Source organism: Choloepus didactylus, chromosome 20 (genome assembly GCF_015220235.1).
Source record: "Choloepus didactylus isolate mChoDid1 chromosome 20, mChoDid1.pri, whole genome shotgun sequence".
In the NCBI taxonomy this organism is placed as follows: domain Eukaryota; kingdom Metazoa; phylum Chordata; class Mammalia; order Pilosa; family Megalonychidae; genus Choloepus; species Choloepus didactylus.
Genome location: NC_051326.1, coordinates 25826250 through 25846998, shown reverse-complemented (window position 1 = coordinate 25846998; position 20749 = coordinate 25826250). Strand labels below are relative to the sequence as shown.

Here is a 20749-nt window from a genome sequence, read left to right as displayed (position 1 = left end):
CCATAGAGACAATGTCAGGCCAGAAGAACACAAGGCCAGTGCTAGGTCAATTTCCCAAAGGGAAATAAGAACTAAAACAAAAATCCACAATGGATTATAAAAAAAATGAAACTTTGAGAATATTCAGAAAAGGAAGCAGAGAACCCTGACTTTGAATGAATGCTCTAAGAACATGAAATGTCAGACTTATCTATATTTTCTTTCTCTTTTTTTGTAATGAATATTTTAGATTAGTGGATGAGGAATAACTTGTAACTAAGCTGTACTAATAAGGGATATAAGGATCCTTAGGCAGATAGTAACTTACTGAAGGAGCCAAAGATTTGGATAGATGATAAACTGGGTGAGGTTTCTAAGTGACCTTCCCCAGGGTTCTGACTTCAGCTTGGTGCTAGTCAAAATTCTAAGCAATGGCTTTTATGAAGAGAGAAGCCATCAAATTTGTGGATGGCATGAATTTGGGATGGTTAACAAATATGCTGGATGACAGAATCAAAGCCCTAAAAGTTCTTGACAAGCTGAGAGAATGGAACAGATCCTAAATGATGAAACGTAACAAAGGAAAACATAACATCATGTATTAGGTTTGGAAAAACATCCTAAATGATGAAACGTAACAAAGGAAAACGTAACATCATGTATTAGGTTTGGAAAATCAACCCCACAATCATAGGATGTGGAGGTCATTATTGGAATGTGGTATCCTGTTCAGGAGAAAGCTAAACTCAAGGGTCAAGGGTCACCTTTTAGGGAAGATCCCTTTTGAACAAATTTAAACTGCTCATGTGCCGTGCCTGTGTCCTTAATTATTTCTGAGGTGGAAGCAACAGAAGCAGAAACCTCTGCCTCAACTCATTCCCCTTTTTTTCTCTCTTATCTGTCCAAAACTGCTTTTAAGTCCTTTATTCAAAAAGAAGCACAAAAGACTAAAACAATTCAAAGCGTTTTCCCTCCAATGGATAAGGTTGTTCAGGAGTTAATAAAATTCCTACTTGTTGTAGGCCAAACACTGTGCTAAGGACTTGATGATATTAGTCTTCAACACAATCCCATAAGTGGATGTTATCATTACTATCAATTTCCAGATGGGAAACAAAGGTTTGGAAAGTCCATAGTCATTGTCAGTAAGTGAAACTGAAACTTGAAAGTTGTCAATCTAGGAAAAAAAAAATCACACCATCCACCACTATTCAAAAATGCCTCTCTAAGGCAAAGAAGATTCTAGCCATATGTAAGAATATTGTTGGCAACACTGCCTACAGGGCCTTCTGGAACAGCTGAGAAGACCTAAGTGTAGAGAAAGCTGGCCTGGAGAAGACAATACCTTTAGTACAATTCAAGAAACTGTTACTTAGCATTGACACCATTTTTTGGACTAACAACAGCCACAGTCTGCTTACATAAAGTAAGTCTTATTTCAATTGGCTGATTTGCTGAGAATAACAAGCACATATGCCAATATGGATAAAAAGAAGATACAGAAAGAGAGATGGGATGGAAAAGGCATTTTACTAGTATCTTCAAGAAAAGAAGCCACATATTACTTTTTTATTTCTTGTTACAAAAATGATACTTCCTCATTGTAAAACAAATTAGAAAATACAGGAAAGCACAAAGAAGACGATGCCATTTGCAATCCCATTACCCAGATGTACAGATGACCACTATGAACATTTAGGCAAATATGCTTTCAGTCATGTACATATAAACGCATATGATTTTTTTGAAAAATGCAAACGTTCTATATACAGTTTTGTAGCCTCATTTTTTACTGAATATATTGTTGTAAACATGTTTCCACCTTATTAAATTTTCTTCTACCCCATCATTTTAAATAGTTACATAGCATTCCACTGTGTGGATGTGCCATAATTGGAACCTCACTTTTCATACATAAATAAATCAATCAATCAGGAAGACACTATCCTGGAGGACAAGCACAAATGCTTCAAGAGGTGGTGAAGTGAACGCTAAGGCCAGAAGGAGAGGAAAGGAGAAACAGAGGGAGTAGGGATACTAGTTGAGTTTGGGACCTTCCTGGGGCTTTAAGAAATGGGAGGTAGTGATAGACATTTAATGCTGGTGGCAGATTTTTAAAAGGAGAAACATGCCTAAAAGGGAGTGAAAGGAAAGGAGGTGATAGAGAGGAAAAGGTTGCAGAAAAGGGAGAAGAGAAGGACTTTAGAGACTCTTCTGGAGAGAGAAAGATATTTGGAGATGGTAACAAGGGTCCTGGTCTGGTACAAGAGCAGATTTGGAGTCTGGTAGGGATACTGACCAAAGAAGGAGAAGGCACTACTCTGAATCTCATCTGCCACGTAAACTCCAATGTCCATACTGTTAAGACGTCCCTTACTCTTGGATAGCCTAGACTTTGGTATGACACTGGTGGGTTACCTATCCAAGAGATGAGCTATAGGAATTGTGGAATTATGCAAACTTGAGGTTGTATCTCTCTGGGAGATTCACCAGCAGATGTCTCTCAGCCATGACCAGAGAAAGCCAGTAGAAGCAGAAGAAGAAAAACAGACCTTAAAGGGTCTGGTAGCCATGGGTTATCTTTTCTTGATGATCTTCTTCCATAGTCCAGGAACCAGAGCAGATGGATCTCTTCTTGGCCATTCCTCCCAACCCTCAGCAAGAGGAGCCTAATTGCCAAGGGTCTTGGGAGAGAATCTGAGGCCAGAGCAGCCGGGATATGGAACAACAGCCAGCAGGTCTGCTTTAAAAATTCCTTTTGGCTTTTGTCTTTACAAAGAAACTGTAACTGAAGAGGTTCCCCCAATCTGGTCACCCCTTTTGAATAGGATTGTGGGGAGCATTGGCCCAGGCTTTTTAGACTAGTAGGGATCTATAGGAATCATCTGCAGCTCTTTTTAAGATGTGAGAGCCTGTCTGTACCAAGGGACACCAAGGGAGTTTCAGGGTTGTGTCAAGTCAGAGCACCACATGCTCTGGGACTTGGGCCATTCTGAGCTTTGCTTCCTCATTGATAATTAGTACAGGTAACAACAAAATCTATGTCAGGCAATTGTGAGGCTTGACCAACTGAATGCTGCCTTTCTGAAAGAACAGATTACCCAAAACTTAGCCTTTCTTGGGAGTGTGGTCTGTGTTGCCCAGACTCAGACTACCATTTCTCTTGGCTAATTCACTGCTTTCTGGGGCCTAGACCTCAGCATAATATTCTCATCAGTGCTATCCTGTCAACTGAACTCAGGGAAACTGATTCACTTATGTAGAAAGGCATATGGAGGCATACATAGAAAGAGAATTCATGGAAAAAGATAAATGCTACTACAAGACGGACTGGGTATAGGTTACACCGGCCTCTCCAACACCTTTTTTTTTTCTTTTCTCTGCAAGTAAACTATACAGGGAAAAAAAATATATCTCAGAAGGATGTTTGAGGATCATGGAATCAGAACCAGAAAAAATAATTCTCTGACTCAAATGTTTACTAGCTTTGATAGCCTGAGGCATCCACAGGAGGCATTTGCTGTGAGATGGACAGACACTCATGCTAGCTTGACAGGGCAGCTTTTGAAGGGGTCTTTCTCCTAGGAAGGCACAATAAAATTGATTAGGTTTCTGCTTACCAAATTACAATCTCACTCCAATTTTATCTTCCTGAGATGGCTCCCAGATTGTCTTGACTGGAGTTTTGGGTGTTTCTGAATACTTTAGCCACACAATTAGAGATAATCTCTGCATTTATTTTCACAGTTGCCTAATCACTTGCATTGTGTGTGGATTTTACAAGGTTTAACCCTCAGGGGACAATCATATTCCTTCTTCCTCAAATTTCTTGAGGCTGTCACTGCCATCCCCTTGTAGACTGCAGTTGTAGACGAGAAACCTGTCAGAACCATGAAGGGTTATACAAGTGCTGCGGTATGTCAGCCATATGTGTTGTCAATAATGAAGTCAAACCACTGTGCCTCTTATTTCTGATAACAGATTACAAAGGGCAAAATCCTGGAAGCCACCTCTCTTCAAGGTGATTCTTAGAGTTCTCACAGGGTGAGAGGGTGAAATTGATAGGATAACATTTGAGGCCAGACATTCATTGCAAAGCCACTGTAGCACATCCTGCCATTGCTGCTGACCCCATTTATGGTCCCCTGTGCCTGCCCTCACCACTGCTGATCTCCCAGCTGGTAGCTGTTTGAAGACTACCAGGATTTGGAGTGTTGACTTCCTTTCCAAATCCCCACAGAGGACTGGGATCCCCCTGCTCTTGTCCTTTCCACTCTTGGATCTCAATTTTGACAGCCCATGTTCTATAACTCAGCATTTTCCCTACAACACAGAGGTTCTGTCTATCTGGAGTACATCTGTCCAGAAGAGTGTCCCTCCATCTAGTGCTGGACCATTCCCTGCCACTGGCTTAACGCTTTTGCCTGGAGACTTAACAAAATGGGGCATCGGTATTCGCTGCTGAAGAGTGTCCGGCAGGGCGTGTGGAGAGAGAGCTCAGTGTTGTTTGTTTCTCTCATACACATTAAAATCAATGGTGTTTGCTCATCTTGTGGAATGACAACTCATTCCTCTGGACAGGCTGGCTTCACAATTGCTCATTCAAGGGGAAATCTGATAAGAAACAATAGTCTGGTCTTCGGGAGCATTAAACCGTTGTATTCTAATTTAACTCTAGGTCCACTGACTGTCTGATTTGCCTTCTCCTTTAGTATTTTTTGTGTTTTTTGCATTACTGATTTTTGATTCTTTCTTTTTGTATTGCTGCTGCACAAAGAAAAAGATTCGTAAAACCAACAAGCCAGATTAGAAAATCCAGTAAGGTCATCACCAATTGTCTGAAAAGACAAGATCTCATCCACTCGATTCAGGAAACATTCAGATGTCAGGAAGGAAGGAATTATCACAAATTTCCCAAAGCTTTTCTAAGGAAGAGAAGAGAAGGGGACAGACCCATAGGTGTCTGGCTGCGATGTTGCTACTGACTTGGGGGGCAGCCATGGGCAAGTCCCGACTTTCAGCTGTAGGAGAAAGGATGCGTTTATTTTGCGTGGTGAGCTGCCAGAATGCACAGCAAGGAAAAACCATGTGGAATAACAATAATACCTTAAACATAATCCTTATGTTAGTAAAGAGCTTTTTTTCATGTTCTTTCAAATGCATTACCTTATTTAGAATCACTGAATTATAGATTATCATGCTGGAAAGAATTGCAGAGAACGTGTAGCTCAAACCATTCTTTTTACAGAGGGAGAAATTGAGGCCAAGAAACATGAAGTGGTTTGCTGAAAGACTCACCTCCTAACTGCCCAGGGAAGGTGGCAAGACAGGCGGGTCTATTTTATGCGTTTTCTATACCTGCTTGGTGCCAGCCACTCTGCCAGGCTCTGAGCATAGAATGATGAGTGAGGCAGATCAAATCGTGGCCCTCACAGAGCTTAGAGATTGGTAGAAGAGATTGATAAATAGACAATTACACAACAGTGTGATGGTGATGGTAGGATGCCATGCAACCTCTTAAGAAGGGTACCTAACCAGGCTGTGTGTGACCAAGGAAGATTTCCCAGAGGAAGTGACATCTATAGTAGGACCTGGATGTGAAGAGCATGAGTTAGTCAGGTGAAGGGTGGGTTTGAGGATTGTGGATGAGGCAGAGAAAACTAGGGTGGTCAACTGAGTTTCTCCCCTGGACTTAGCTTTTGAGGGAATGGAGAAGAGTCTATTCCTGAGTGCCTCTCTTAGCACAGTGATCACAAGAGCCAACGATGGCTTTGCCCCACTCTGCGGCCTCTTCAGTAGAATCATCACACAACTGTGAGAAGACCATATGGCAGTGATCATCAAGAAAAAATTGAGGCTCAGAGAGGGCTCACTGATGGGCTCAAATTTAAATAGATGAGCGGCAGCAAGTTTAGGAAGACAGCTCGGTCTCTTTGGTGCCCTGGACAAACAAATCAGGTACAAACGGTTGGAAGAAAAATTTCAGGTAGGTGAAAGGTTGAATTCTGGGCTTTTTCCTGAGCATTAACTATGTCTTGGGCCTCTGTGCTAGTCACAAAGTTCACAAGAGGAGAACTGGGAGTTGACAGAATATAGAATTTTAGAATTGGAAAGAACAACCTTTATGACCTACGAGGACTTGTATGTATGCTCAAAACAGGATTCTCAGGTCCTTTTTGGAACACACATAGAGTCTGCAGTTATCCTAAGAAGCATTGTGAAACCTTTACAATAAAGGAAAATTTAAATATGATCAATTTAAATCAATTTTGCTTTGAAAAACTCATATGCAATAGTTTCAAGGAGGAATATAAAAAAGAGCCATACATAGCTTCCCAGAGAGGCTATGAATCTTGGTTATTCTGTGGACAGCATAAGTTTCAGGTTAAGTTACAGACCGGCAGTTCACGTACGTTTTTCCTGGTCTATGGAGGGTATGAGGGACTGCCCTTCCCTCACCCTCACAGTGGAAGCACAGAAATGAGAGCGTTCTCCCTCTGGAGCTCCAAGGTCTACTCTTTGCCCTGGGATGTTATAAGAGAAGAAGCATGGTGAATGGCTTGTAGAGCTGGACCATTTATTCAAACCTGAACATTTCCACCTAATAATGAGATGTTTTGTTTTTAAATGATTTTATTTTCTATAAGAATTTTATGTTTAAAGCACATTAGGAGACATTATCTTACTTGACATATGGTGTAGTGAAAAGAGCTGACTTACTGCATGGTGAGCACAGAGTAAGTGATCATTTAAGTAGGGAAATGCTTATTTCATAGCATTGGTGTGAAACTTGAGTAAGTTAAATGATGCAAAGTGTCTAGGATAGTGTGTGTGGCATATATTATGTGCTTGGTATATAACAGGTATTATTTTTACTCATCCACTTACTAATCTTGGCATGTTAATGATGTTAACATGGAAAGTAGGATGGCTGCCCTTCTGTAGATGGAGACACAATTACCCAATCGGGGGAGTGACACATTGAGCATCATACTGCTACTAAGTGAATGGAAATGAGATGTGGAAACAAGGTCTTCTGACATTCAGACAAGCAGCCTTTCAACACCACATGCTAACAATAATATAAGGGATTAGCTTTTCTGGCAATCCTTCCTGGTTTCCCTCGGAAGGAGTCATGCAGGCATTTACTGGCCCTTGTCTTTCTTCTAAATCTTGGTTCCAAAATTGTTTTTTAAGATAACATCAATAACTATTTCTTGATGACTAAGAGAGAGGCCATTTTGCAGATAATCTCCCTCAAGCAATTGTAGCTGTGACCCTTGCAGAACTGCACAGTATGTGCAGGCTTACTGGGCTTCAGTAGCATTAGCTGGTGCTAATGAGGAGCAACGACACCAAGTCACAGCCCAGGCCCCAGACTCAGGCTCATCTTAGCACAGAGTAGCTGGGCCTCTGGGAAGAAGAGGAGGATGGCCAGGTAGGAAGCCCAGACAAGCATGGATGGCCGATCACCTGCACCCTTATTACAGAGCAGAGGCATTGGGCTCCTTTAAAAGCTCCCAGTAATGGGCTATTAGGGGAAGCACCTGCAGCATCCAGCTCACCTACTGGAGACAGAACTGGGCTCCCAGTCAGGAAAACCAGGATTCTATCATTTACTAGGTGGGGCAAACAACTTAACCTGTTTATGTTTCCGTTTTTAGTTATAAGTAAAATGTGCTTAATAATATCTACTCTGCCAAACTCAGAAAGTCATTGTATGCATGAACTGGCATAAAAAAGGTATTTTGCAAACTTCAAAGTGGTGTGGAGGTGGAGGTAGGGGACAGACTGACCCTGAAGGTTGAAGTAATCAAGTAGTAAAACAAGGAGAAACATAGACTGGATCTTTAGGATTTTAAAAAAAAATTAATTACTAATTAAATAATAAAGTAGAAAAGTGTTATTTATAACCCACTTTTTTTTTGCATTATGCAGCTTGCTAGGCACTCTAAATCCAGAGATTAATGGCATATGGCCCAGTTCTCAAAGGTATTTACAGGAGAGAGAAGCCTGTAAAAGATACATCTTAATGCAATAGGGCACTTAGTGGCTTCAAGTGACACTACATATTTGTTACTTCTTATAGTTTCTGTGTATCAGGAATTGGAGCTGCTTAACTGGGTGGTTCTGGCTCAGTGTCCTTCATCAGTTTGCAGACAAGGGGTGACTGGGGCTGGGGGATTCACCTGGGAGGATGGCTCACTCACATGCCTGGCAAGCTGACCTGGGATGCTGGCAGGAGGCCTCAGTCTCTACTCTCATGGGTCTCCCCACAGGTTGTTCAGAGGTCTCCTGAAATGACCACTGACTTCCCCCAGAGCAAGTGATCAAAGAGGGGGCAAGGTAGAAGTTGTGAAATCTTTTATCACCTGGCCCCAAAAGTCACACATCACCACATCCACATCCTGTTGGCTACACAGATCATCCCTATTCAGTGTGAGACAAGATTATACGGGGACATGAATACCAGGATGTGAGTGTCACTGGGGACTGACTTAAGAGGGTGGCCACCATAGTCATTATGGAAATATGAACAAAATGCTTCAGAAGAATGGGAGGGGGGATGTAGAAATCAACTTAACCTACCTAGAATTTTTACTAGATTTTGAGGGAAAGTCATTTGCAAAGGTACAGAGTTTCACAATGGCATGTCACATCTGGGAAATTGTAAAAGGTTCATTATGACAAAAACGGTTCATGGTGGCAGAGGGCAGGAAGAAGCTAGATTATAAAAGAACCTGGACTCAAGCTAAATAATGTGGATTTTGTCCCAGAGGCAACAGGGAGCCAGGATGATATGATCAGCAGGATTTTATAGAAGATAACTGGCAGAAGCACAGAAGTGGGCTCAATGAAGAAGAAAACAACCAGAGCCTATTGAAAAGCAAGGGGTAGGCGACAAGAGTCATCTTTAGAAAGTGGCAGTAAGGATGAAGAAGAGAAACCTGTTGGAGAGCCAACCTGCTGTGGAACCAACGGGATTTGAGGGTTCTAGATATCTCTGAGCTTGATCCTCTTCTTTCTACAGATGGGGACACTGCGGCAGAGAAAACTGGTTCATTTGAGGCTTATGAGGCTTTTTACTAAGGTTTTAGATTGCCATATTCACAGAGAGAAGGATGTGTTTCAAGACTCAGAAGGAAAAAGAATGAGACTAGGGAGATAGCAAGTTCTTTTAACTTGAAATCATCCATTATTAAAGGATTGCAGGAAGCCCTTGCTGATGACCTTGGCAGAGTTAGGGTCCATCTCTGGTAGCCCCTTCACACCTCTGTTTTTAACTTGTCATATTGTATTATAGTTAGTGTGTGTCTGTCTCTCCCACACTAGATATGAGCTCCTTCTAGGTACAAACTACTCCTCTGTTAGCCCTGTGCCCCCACCACGGCCCAGGGCCTGGCACACAGTGTGGGGAATGCTGGATGGATAACTGGAGGAGCATTCGAGCCAGAGCTCAGTGGTTGGACTAGATGACCTCTGAGGTCCATTTCAAAGAATCTATGATTTTGGATCCCAGGAGGAAGGCAGCTTGACTGAGATGAGATGACATGAGGAGCATAAAATGAGTTTAGCAGGAGATGATGGCAGAAAAGGGCCTCAGAGTCCAGTTTTAGAACTTCTAATTGTATTCTTACTCAGGCATCTCATTAAGGAAAACATTACAGTTCTAGGGTGTCAATCAATATTATGCTGCCTTAAGAAAGAAAGGGCAACTTGAGAGAAGGAGGAGAAGTGCGGGGGAGAGCTTGGAGGCCCTGGGACCAGGTTTGGGTTCCGGATGTGTGTGATGTGTGTGTGTTGGGGGGAGGGTGGGATGTGGAAATGAAGGGCAGGCACAATTCATTCAGTTCTAGGCTGCAGTTCACCAACACCATCCTGGTGGGATGAGAGTGAGGCCGCGGAAACTGGTGTACCCAGTGGCCCTGGGATCCAGACTGAGGCTGAGAGAGCCAGTGACAGCTATGTGACACGTCAGGAGGCAGCTAATATGTATGTTAAACATATGGAAATGAGAGCAAATAGAGGAGCCAGGGAGACAAATATTGAACAGGGTCTGGGCCTGAGACTAAACCAACATGGGGAAATGAGAGATGGCTGAAAGCAAATGAGCTGCTGGGGGTGGGATGGGGGTGGGGTGGGGCAGTGAGTAGGGTGGGGGTGGAGTGGAAGAGAGGCTGAGGACTGACCCTCCAGGAGCACCCTACTGACTCTGCTGCACATTGGCCAGCCCTGAGTGGTAGTGCCGCAGAGAAGATACTCAGGCCAAGGCCAGTCCAGGCAGGCTATGAAAGCAGTTGTTTGTCAAATTTTCAACTCCTTTGTATATTTCATCTCTCTCTAGCACCTACTCCCCCTCTTCTCCCACCCAGTCTCTCCCTCCTGTGAGCCTGTCTCAGATGGAAAATCTCCACTCTACTCACTCCCTTGGGTCAGAGTCCTGGAAGTAGCCATTTAGTTACAGAAATTGGAGGGCAGGCTCTAGAATGTCCATATAGCAGAAGTTTAGAGGCAGCAATCTGCTTAGAAAGATGGGGAGGCAGTGGTTAAGGCACTTGTCTTGAAATGCAGTTTTCATAGCAAACACACCCTTTTTACTTAGGAGCAATATTCAGGGTATTACTGTCTGAGGAAACTTGGGTGGTATTCATGACCAACTTCCTTTTCCTCTAGAAGAGACATAAGACAAATGGCAGTTGAAATGGCAGATCTGCCCAAACCATGGGAGAGGGCCAGCACCCCAGTGGGGGAGTGTATTTCTGTCTAAGAGCACCATGTTCTGTTCCGGCTTCTTGCTGGGGCACTGGGATGCAGAACAGACTGTGTCACTGACAGGAAGGGCAAAGCCCCAAACTGGACAAGGGGGGATGGCATGCGTGTAGGGGAGGACTCTGCCATCCACACAGAGGGACTGCCCCTTTTTGTTCCCCCAGAGCAGTTACTGTGATTCCTTGAGGAGATCTTAGAGAGGAAGGGAATCATGGGAAGGGGCTAAGTTCCCTCCAAGGCCTTCCTTGCATACCCGCTAAGCAGGGATATTACATAAAAGATGGTGGCACTTGACTGGCTTCATTTGTCAGATTTACTCCCATATAAAACAAAGCTCTGAGGAGATGCAACTCATGATAGATAAAGTTTCAATAGGTTGTAGGATCAGAGCAGATGGCAAGTGTAGCACTTGAGACACTGCTTGGGAAACTGCCTGGGCATGGGGACCCCAGAAGCAGGAAAATGGGCTGAGAAAGGAGAGTGCAGCCTCCTGATAATGAACCTACTTTATTGTTCATCCAAGTTCAACCTAGCATGCAGCCTCATTTGTCCTTATTTCCTAGAAAAGGCAAGTGGACTTTCAAAGGCTCTCAGGCTCAGTTAGGATGCTGAGGCCCATCAAGTTTCCTGCCCCTCCAGCCCCTGGGTCTTGCAAAATTTCCTCTCTATCCAGTTCCAAGGCTCTACTACCTGTCAGGAGACTTGTACACTGATCTCAAACATTTATTATATCCTCTGCACAAACATTTATTATATCCTCTGATAGGCTCTGTTCTTGGAGGAGGGGGCAGAATAAAAAGATAAATAAGGCACCATTCCTGTTTGGGAGAAAGGTTCATCAACAGATGGCTGAGATAAGACAAACTTAGATAAGGACTACAGTAGGATTTTAAAATGGATCAGGAGAGTAGAAAAGGAAGGGGTTAACTGAATTCTGGCCAGGGGCATTTGGGAAGGCTCCATGAAAGTCACATGATTAAAGCAAGTTTTTGACTATTGAGCAAGAGTTCCAAAATGAGAATGGGTCTTTAGGCTTAGGAAACCTATTTAGCGAAACTTATTAAAATTCTACTAAATAGGTTTTTAATATCCCCATTGAATAGATTAATAAACTGAAGCTCAGAGAAGTTGAGTAATTATTCCAGGGTTTTAGAGCTAGTTGGTGGAAAAGTCAACATTCAAACCCTGGTCTGATTCTAAAGTCCATGTTCTTTCTACCATGTTTGATGCCAGAGCAGCTTAGCTGCCAGGTGAGGACAAAGGTTCTTGGGTCTTTGTCAAGGGACATTGGAACAGTTCAGGTCTAGAGGGGTTGGAGAGGAGGTGCTCATTCACTCATCCCTCACTCCTGTAATCAGAACCAAATTGTCTTTGTAAATACTTTCCTTCAAAAGTTATCACCATATTGGCCCACTATGGATTAGGATGCCAGTGGCTCCCTGAGAAGCCAGAGAGGTATCACGCCCACCCCCAGTCCACAACTCTTTGACCCTCTATGGCAGGTGCCTCCTGGGTCACCCAGGCCATGTCTGGCATCAGTAGGGGTAGAATGAGGGCTCCCCTACTTTTATCTGCAGCCTCTCTGGAGGCTTTTATATTTGTTATATCTCTCTTTGGAAAGAGAAAGCCTGTGCCTCCTGGAAACCCTTCACATGGTGGAGCACCACGAGGGTGGACACCTTTGGGAAAGCAATCAAGCTTTCTTGACAGTTCAGCTCTAGGCATGGGAGAGTCAGAATGGGCCACAATAGCACTACATTGAATTCTGTCTTCATGTGGGAAGACACATTTTGTTTATTTCTTTTTCTTTTTTTCTGAGACAATGCTTTTGCCCCTACCCCTCTCCTCTCCCCAGAGATGGGGCCACAGGACCATCTAAGAAGCCATTTGAACCCTACCTATATTTTAATGCCCAATCTTGGTTCAGGGCAATCCTGTCCTTAGCATTAAACTCAGAAAATTCAGCGTCAGGTTAATCTTGCCGCAAGCATTGCTCTGACCTTCTGCCCTGGTTCAGATAATTGGTTTTCAGTCTTATTTCTAAGACCAAGCCTCCACTGGAATATACTAGCTCTACAACTGGGCTGGAGCCTTTACCTGGTAAATTACCTCAGGGCTGTGTCCCTATCATGCTTTCCCCAATCTTCATCAATCATTGGGATTTCTGGTTCTAAGCCCCAGGGATCCTGCTATCTCTAGCCAGACCCCTCTGATGGTGATCACCTACCTGCATCTTCAACTTCGCCTATCACAGCTCTGAATTCCCATCACAGGCTCCCCATCCTGTCTTCTGGTCATTGCCCATTGACCCTGTCAGTGTCTTCCCAGTATGGAACATTCTGTATCTCCTTTTACCATACCCTTCTCTTATTACCATATCTTACCAACCCCTTCTCTCCCCGAGTGGACTCTGGAGCCTCAGAGTGCGTCTACAGGTCCCTGATTCTTCTGTTTTCAACCTCAGCTGACAGTGGAGGTTTTTACGGCACTTCCAGTTGGGATTCCCGGACCGGTGGACACTGGCTGATTTGGAGCCCTATTAAGAATTTCAATTTTAAATCCCAGATGATCCAAACACACATTTTAGGGAAACTTGAGCAAACTTCATAGTCCACTGATATTTGCAATGTAAGAGAGACAGTCAAGTCATTATGAAATGGTATTCTATTAGCTTAATGTTAATGAAACTGAAATAGCACCAAGCCATTCATCTTGCTCCAGCATTGCCCCAGACTGACTGGCAGAGCTGCCTTGTGTCCCAGAAGATCCCAAGATTCTACTCTGTATCTGGGTCCTGGACCCTAGCCCTGCAGAGACACAGAGGGAATGTGTTCTGTGAGGTTATGAGAGGAGGTGCGGAGGAGACATTGCACATGTTACATGCAGCATTGGACAAAGAGCCTGACAAGGCTGGAGGCAAGAGGAGGTGGGGTGCTGGGAGGTGGGCTGTCTTACTGCAGTTCTCAGACAATGGACTTTTGAGAGTGACTAGGGATGCAGCCTGGGGGAGAATGATGCAGTTCTTCCAACCAGGGCCAAATCCATCTGAGACTCTTTACGTTTGTGACCAACCCATTACATTCCAGTTGCCACAACGCAAAGTGGACAGAACCGTCCTCTCCTTCCATGCCCACCCCTTACACCCCTCAACTGCTTTGGGCATTGATTTATGACTATCTGCTTGCTTCTTCTTTCTCATCAGGGATAAACACGATCGTTATTTTAACTTGATCTAATCTTGGAACAGATTAATTGGCAACTAGTGCCAACTGGGATAAAGAAGAGTAGGATTTACCTCCTTCTTACTCTACACAGTATGAGGTTCCCCAGAAAGGCACGGACTAATTTTCTGACACACAGAAGACGCTGCAAATATTTTTAGAGATCTAGCTACACAAGGCCTTGGCTTGGCTCAGATGAGACTGATAAATGATTAAAGTGGCATTCTGCTGACATGACCAGTGGAGTATGGCTCCCAGAGGCTGTCGGGGTGCCTCCGTTCACCAGAGTTCTCTGTGAGCAATCCTTTCCCTTTTTATTTGAACAACAGAAAAGTGTGTCAGAATACCTGTCGTCGAGCCAGAAGCAGGGTGACTCTGGAGATGCTAGAGATTACCTGAGGCCATGGCCCTGTTCACAGCTGGGCCACCACTCAGGCTGTGTAGTTGAACACTCAATAAAAGTCATGGTTTGGGGGCCTCTGGGAAGCCCTTTCCCGTCCCCAGATATCTATTCTGCCATGGTCCTGAAGTTCCTTCATTAGAGAGCCCCTCATCTTTCAGAAAGCCGGAGCCAGAAGGGACTTAGAGGCCATGTAATACAGTCATTCTGCCACTTTCTTTGATCACAAACTCCTTTGAGAATCTGATGGAAATTACTATTTCCCCTGATAAATGTGCATGTATGAGACACACCAATCTTTGCATACAGATGTAGAATATTCATGGACCTGGAGTTAAAACTCATGATTTAGTCTGACCTCCTTCATTTTTGAGATGAGACAATGGAGGCACAGAGGGATCAAATGACTTACCCTGGCTCACACAGTCCAGCAATGGCCGAGCTAGTGCTAAGACACTTTTTTCACTCTCGTTGCATGTTTCTCTCATGCTTCATTAAATATTTGGGTCTTGAACCTTTTGCAGGCCTCCAGAGCACCCTGTGAGAATGAGAATACCCCTGGAGGGGTAACAACCTTGCGTGTGTGCTCTGAACCAGCAGGGCGTGTAGTCAGCTAGCTGAGGGCAAGAGGACCCCTGGGTCAGGAGGAGGCGTGGAAACAGCACCCCTGAAGAGGCAGCAGGGTGCACGCTTAGGAACAGGGGTTCCGGGCCCAGCCAGGCCTGCCTGGATGCAAAGCCTTTCGCGGTCATGTGACTTTTGGCAGATTATTTAACCTCCTGAGACTCTATTGTCATCTTCAAAACGGAGGAGATAACAATGCCTGTGATATCTGTGGCGGGTGAAGGAGATCACGCACTCAGGCCATGTTTAAAGAACGGTAGCCGCGCGTCGTGCCTCACGTCTTTCTGAGAGGGCGCCATTGTCGCAGGGCTCCTTCCGCCTCCGCAGCGCCGGCGCCGCGGCGCACCTGTGGCCTGCAGCAGCGTCCCGGAGACGGATCTTGCTCATTTCGTGCTTCCCCTTTAATGGTTCTCGAGCAGCTCAGCGCTTCTTCCAGGCCGGCCCTGGGTCTTAGGGCTCCTTCTCAGGAAATACGATGCCGGCGGCGAAGAACGTGGGGCCTTAAATAACCGTCTCCTCGCACAAGGTTAGCCGCGGCCGCTCCCGCGCCCGCCCCCTCCGCCTGTCCCCGGGCTCCTGCCGCCAGCGCGCGGCCCGCTCGCCCCCTGCTGGCCGCCCGGCCCCGGGACACGGGACACGGGACACGGCACAGCCGCCCAGGCTGCGGGGCTGCGGGTTCAGAGGTAAAAAAGGTCAGGCTTCTGCGGGGCTGAATGAAGTGGGGGCAGATGGAGGACGGGGCGGCGGTACAGCTATAGCCGCTTTTCCGAGGGAAGAGGCAACGCTTTAGCGATGAAGCTGGATTCAGTGGCCGACCTGCCACGCCCCCACCCCCCTCCACCCCTATCCGGGTGGAAATGATCCCCCAGGGCAACTGGATGCAGTGGAACATGACAAAGGGCAGGGGTGGTGGATGAAAGGGGTGAGGACGAGGGCTAGTGAGAGGCAGAAGTGTCCGTGGGCCTCCATAGGCGTGTGTGTGTGTGTGTGTGTGTGTGTGTGTGTGTGTGAGACAGAGAGAGAGAGAGAGAGAGAGAGAGAGAGAGAGAGAGAGAGAGAGAGAAAGAACTAGAATACGTATTTGTATTTGTTTAGCACGGCCTTTTCCGTTTGGTGCCCAAAGATCCACATCTAAGATACAGGGCCTGAGGCTTTGGAAATTACTCACCCACTACCCACTGCGTGACACAAAAGGACAGACTAGCTTAGACAGGAAGCTGAAACAGGTAAGCTATAGCGCCTGCCGAGGGCTGCGGCATCCCTCCAAGTAAGAGCTCCTTGATGAAGGGACTCAAGCAAGCACCTCTCTTATCTTTCCCGAACAGTTAAATTCCCCCACACCAAGCACAAATAGAATCCATCCCTTGCAAGGCTGGGCTGCCCCATTCCCATTTAGAGCTGCTGCTCGCCTTTCAATTTGGTCTTAAGATGTGATGGATACAAATTGCAAAGGTTTGGTCAGCTTTTGAGTCGAAAGCAAATTTTACAGCAGGCGAAGGGAGCGAGGGAAAAGGGGGAGGAGGGGAGGTGGCGGGAGGCAGAGGGAAAAAAGCTGAAATAGAAAAATCGCTGAAAAGCCTCCTGCAGCCTGTCAGGAGTATTAACTTAGGATGATGTAGGAGAAACAACTAAGTGGTTTTTGTGTCAGCTACACTGAATCAAACTTGTTCAAATAGATGCGTGTGTGTGCGTGGCAGCAAGCGGAGCCCACCTTGGAAATGGAAAACAACCTCTTAGTTTTAAGTTTTTTTTTAATGTTTTGCAAATATGAGAAAAGCTATGCATACGTTAGATTAGAAAGGGGGAAAGCAGTGCTGTCTCAGGCTTCTGCTGGAAAGGGCTGAAAGGGCTGAGAGGAGGGGACCTGGCTTCTGGGGCCCGACACCCCATCTTCCTCAGATGGAATAGGGACCTAGGGGTGCAGGGAGTGGTAACAGCGGCTGCTGCAAGGTTGAGGTGGGGCAGGGAGAGAGGTCAGTGCTCTGAGGCCTTGAGCGTGAAGGTCTCTCCGGCCTCCAAGGACCTGGGAAGGAAACAGGAAATGAATTCTGACAACTGACCAGAAAGATCCTGAACCTTTCTCATCCCAGGAATTACAGATTCCTCCACTCTGAGCATAAACATCCACCTCTCCATTTCAAAAGGGAAGTAGCAGCACAGAGAGAAAGAGTTTGGGTGGTGGCCAGGGCAGCTGGTTCCTGGGCTGGCCTTTAGCACTAACCATGTGCATGACCTCAGACAATCACTCCTTTTATTGGGTGCCTGCTACATGACAGATATTTTTTAATTAACTAATTTGTTTAATTTAATAAGCAAATATAATATGCACTACAGACCAGGCATTGTTCTATGTGCTTTATGAATATTAATTTTTTGAACTGTCATAACTACCTTATGGGGTAGGTATAATTGTAAGTCATCCTTTTACAGATAAGGAAAATGAGGACCAGAAAGACTGATTTGCCCAAAGACAAAATGGTTAGTAAATGGCTGTGGCAGACACACTTAGGAAATTCTAATGAGTCACACCTTGTATATCCACTCTTGCGTGCAGGTGAACTGTGACTGCTTCTAATCAATAGAATACGACAAAGGTGATGGGTATGTCACTCCCATGATTAGGTCACCTTATGTAAGACTGCCTTAGCAGAGCGGAGGGAGACGGGCTCTCCTGCATGGCCCTGCCATACTGTGGAGAGGGATACATGGCAGGGGATTGCCGGTGACCTCTAGGAGCTGAGGGTCTCAGTTCTACAACCACAAGGAAATATATTCTGCCAAGAACCAGTGAGTTTGCCAGAGGACTCTGAGGCTCAGATGAGACTGTAGCTGATGCCTTGACTGCAATCTTGTGAAGATGCTGAGCAGAGAACCTGGCTAAATTGTTCCTGGACTCATGATCCCTGGAAACTGGGAACTAATAAACTGTGCATTATTTTAAGTCACTAAGTTTATGGTAGTTTATTGTGCACAGTAGAAAACTAACATGATGGCTGAACTGAGCTTTGAACCATCAAAATTTCTGCACCATTTTAGGAATATATCCCAGGAAGATACCTGATTCTGATGAGTCTCAGGAGATGGTGGGCTACTTGGCTGATGAGGAGAGTGTCATTCTTTCTCCTGGCATTGTTATCAGAGATGCCCTCTTCAGCCCTCCTTCTAGCCTGGTTCCTTCTCCCCACTTTTATATGCAGCCAGCCCCTCCCGCCCCCAAAGTAAGGGGGAGAGCCCACTGCTCCTTCCCTGGGAGCTCCTGCCCATACTTACAACCTCATTCCCAATGTGAACATGCAAATGCACACTCACACACACAAACCCACATGTGCTTACATGTGCCAGGCCCCAGGGCCAAAAGCTTTGTTCCACTGCTAATTATTCATATGGTCTCACCTTAGCTAAACTGCTTTCTCTGTGCTGATCATTTAGGACTGACAACCTGGGGGATGGCCAAGGGAATGGCTGACCTCCACTGACCCCCTCCATCTGGCCTCTTTCTTGGACAGAAACTGGGAAGATGGTCAGTGAAGAAACAGTTCCTGGCACCTTCACCAGGAGGTAGGTAAACCATGCCAGGATTGCTTGTCCTCTGGCCAGCGGATGGGTGGCACAGTGCCCAGGAGCTTTTGAGGGCCTTGTTATGATACAAGACAATGAAACCACTCTCAGCCCTGGATTCTTTGCAATTTGCCTTTCCCATTTCCAGCCTGGCCCTCCAAGAGAGACTTCCAGCCAGCCTTCAATGCCTCTGCACCTCATCCCCAGTGTGAACATGCAGATGCACACTCACATACACAAACCCACACATGCTTACATGTGCCAGGCCCAGGGGCCAAAAGCTTTGTTCCCTTGCTAATAATTCAGCATAAGCTTCAGACACTTCCAGCTCCCATCTGAGAACTCTCCTATGCTCCTGAAGCTTAACTCTCCTCCATTTACTACTCTTTTCTATGCTCTGAGCAATGTGGATAGGACGAAAACACCTACACTCAACACAAGGTTCTTTTAAGAACCAATTGAGATAATATATGTGAATGTGCTTTCTGTGGTGTAAAAGGCTAAACAAATTAAATGCAGCCAAATGTCCTAGCTGAGCCCCAGTTCATTTGCTCTTTGTGTAAGTGGTGAGATGACGATTCCGGGCGTCTCCCATTTGCATACATTGTCAAGGCTTTTTACAAAATCACATATTTTTTTCCTTTTATGGATCCCAGGAGGTTTTTTCTGTTTCCATCTTTTAAGGTTATTGTGGCTATGGTGAGCAGAATGGCAGTGACAGGTGGCATTTCCCTTCTACCATGCCTACCGACTTATTTCTAGCAAGGGAAGGAGCAGTTAGATTCCAAAGCCGAAGAAGCTGGAGTTTGCCCATCTGGATCCAAATAGTTAAGCTTAGGAGCCTGGGGTTTGGGGGTGAAGAATTCTCCTCTTGCACCTCCTGGTCCCCTCAGACCTTGTGCAGCTTCACCACCCTGAGTGCTCGCTGTGGACATCATGGATGGAGAGACAGTCTGGGAACCCTGGCAGAGCAGGATCTCCCTCCAGCAGCAGGGGCATGGGACACCTTCCTCAGGGTGGGGCTCTGGAGCAGTCCCTTCCAGGAGGCCTGAGTGGATCGAGAGGGAAATCTTGCTCATATGCATATGGATGGTGCCCTTAAGGAGTCTCGGAAACAATAGGGGAGACTTTAGGGGGGCACTGAGATCCAGGTGGGTGCCCTGCAGTCAGGATCCAATCACCATGACCATTGGGAAACTATTGCTAATAGGACATGACCTCATTCCCACCAAGAGGTGGTGAAGTCCCAGACATTCAGTAACATAATAAATCATCATTCATGGTAATCATCCCAAAGGAGGTTTACCAGCTTCGCAGTCTGAAGACTCAGATTCTGCTCTTCCCCTGATATCTCGTGACATTCTGGCCTATTGTGATACAGGCTGGTGGCGTGTGGAGGGCAGGGGTTGGATCTGACCTGACTCCACTCACCCTACCTCTGCCTAATGGCATCCATGGGGCCAGGGTCCTCTGGATTTTTATTTCTCCTGGTGCTAAAGGAACTCAAAACCCAGACTCAGAATTGATGAAAATCTATCTTCAAATACTTATTAAACACCACTGGTGTCCTCAACACTGTCCATACTTTGGAAAAAGGAAAAGAGGTTACCCTTTCTTTTCCCAATCACCACTAATATGTAAGATATTTGGTATAAATTAAAAATGGTGCCCCTTTCAGCCAGAAATAAAGTCAAAAAGGTGCCCCCAATTAAGAAAGGCCTCTCCATTGGGCTGATCAATTGGAAAAAGCTCAGTTTGGGAATTTCAGCCCCTACTTTGCACTTTTGTCAGGCTCAAATTGCACACCATATGTGAGAATTCTGTTCCTTCGGTAGGGAAGTCACAATCTAATTGGAGGGCAGACTCAAAGGGAATGCACCTGACCTGATTATATGCTGCTTTAAAAAGTTTTCCATGTGATGAGGGAGAGGGAAGGAGTGGGAGTCATCCTGTAAGGCTTCCTGAGGAGGATGGAGACTGAGGAGGCCCTTGAAGAAGGAAGGAGGTCAGGACTGAGTGTATGTCTTACTGGATATTTCTCCTTTGCATTGGAGAGGAAACGACATCACTAATGAGAATTTCAGTCATGCCAAACAGATTCAGACCTATGGTTCAAAGAGCCCAGGGTTCTGTATTCAGTAGATATCTATTTAGAAAGTGAGTGGACTATCAAGGAAGTTGAAATCCATCAAACTGA

At 45.4% G+C, this 20749-nt stretch overlaps 1 pseudogene; it reads right to left on the bottom strand.

The window, feature by feature from the left end:
* The window catches only part of LOC119516437, a 181976-nt pseudogene extending 166595 nt beyond the window's left edge, over positions 1–15381 (bottom strand).
* Between the last annotated feature and the right edge of the window lie 5368 nt (positions 15382–20749).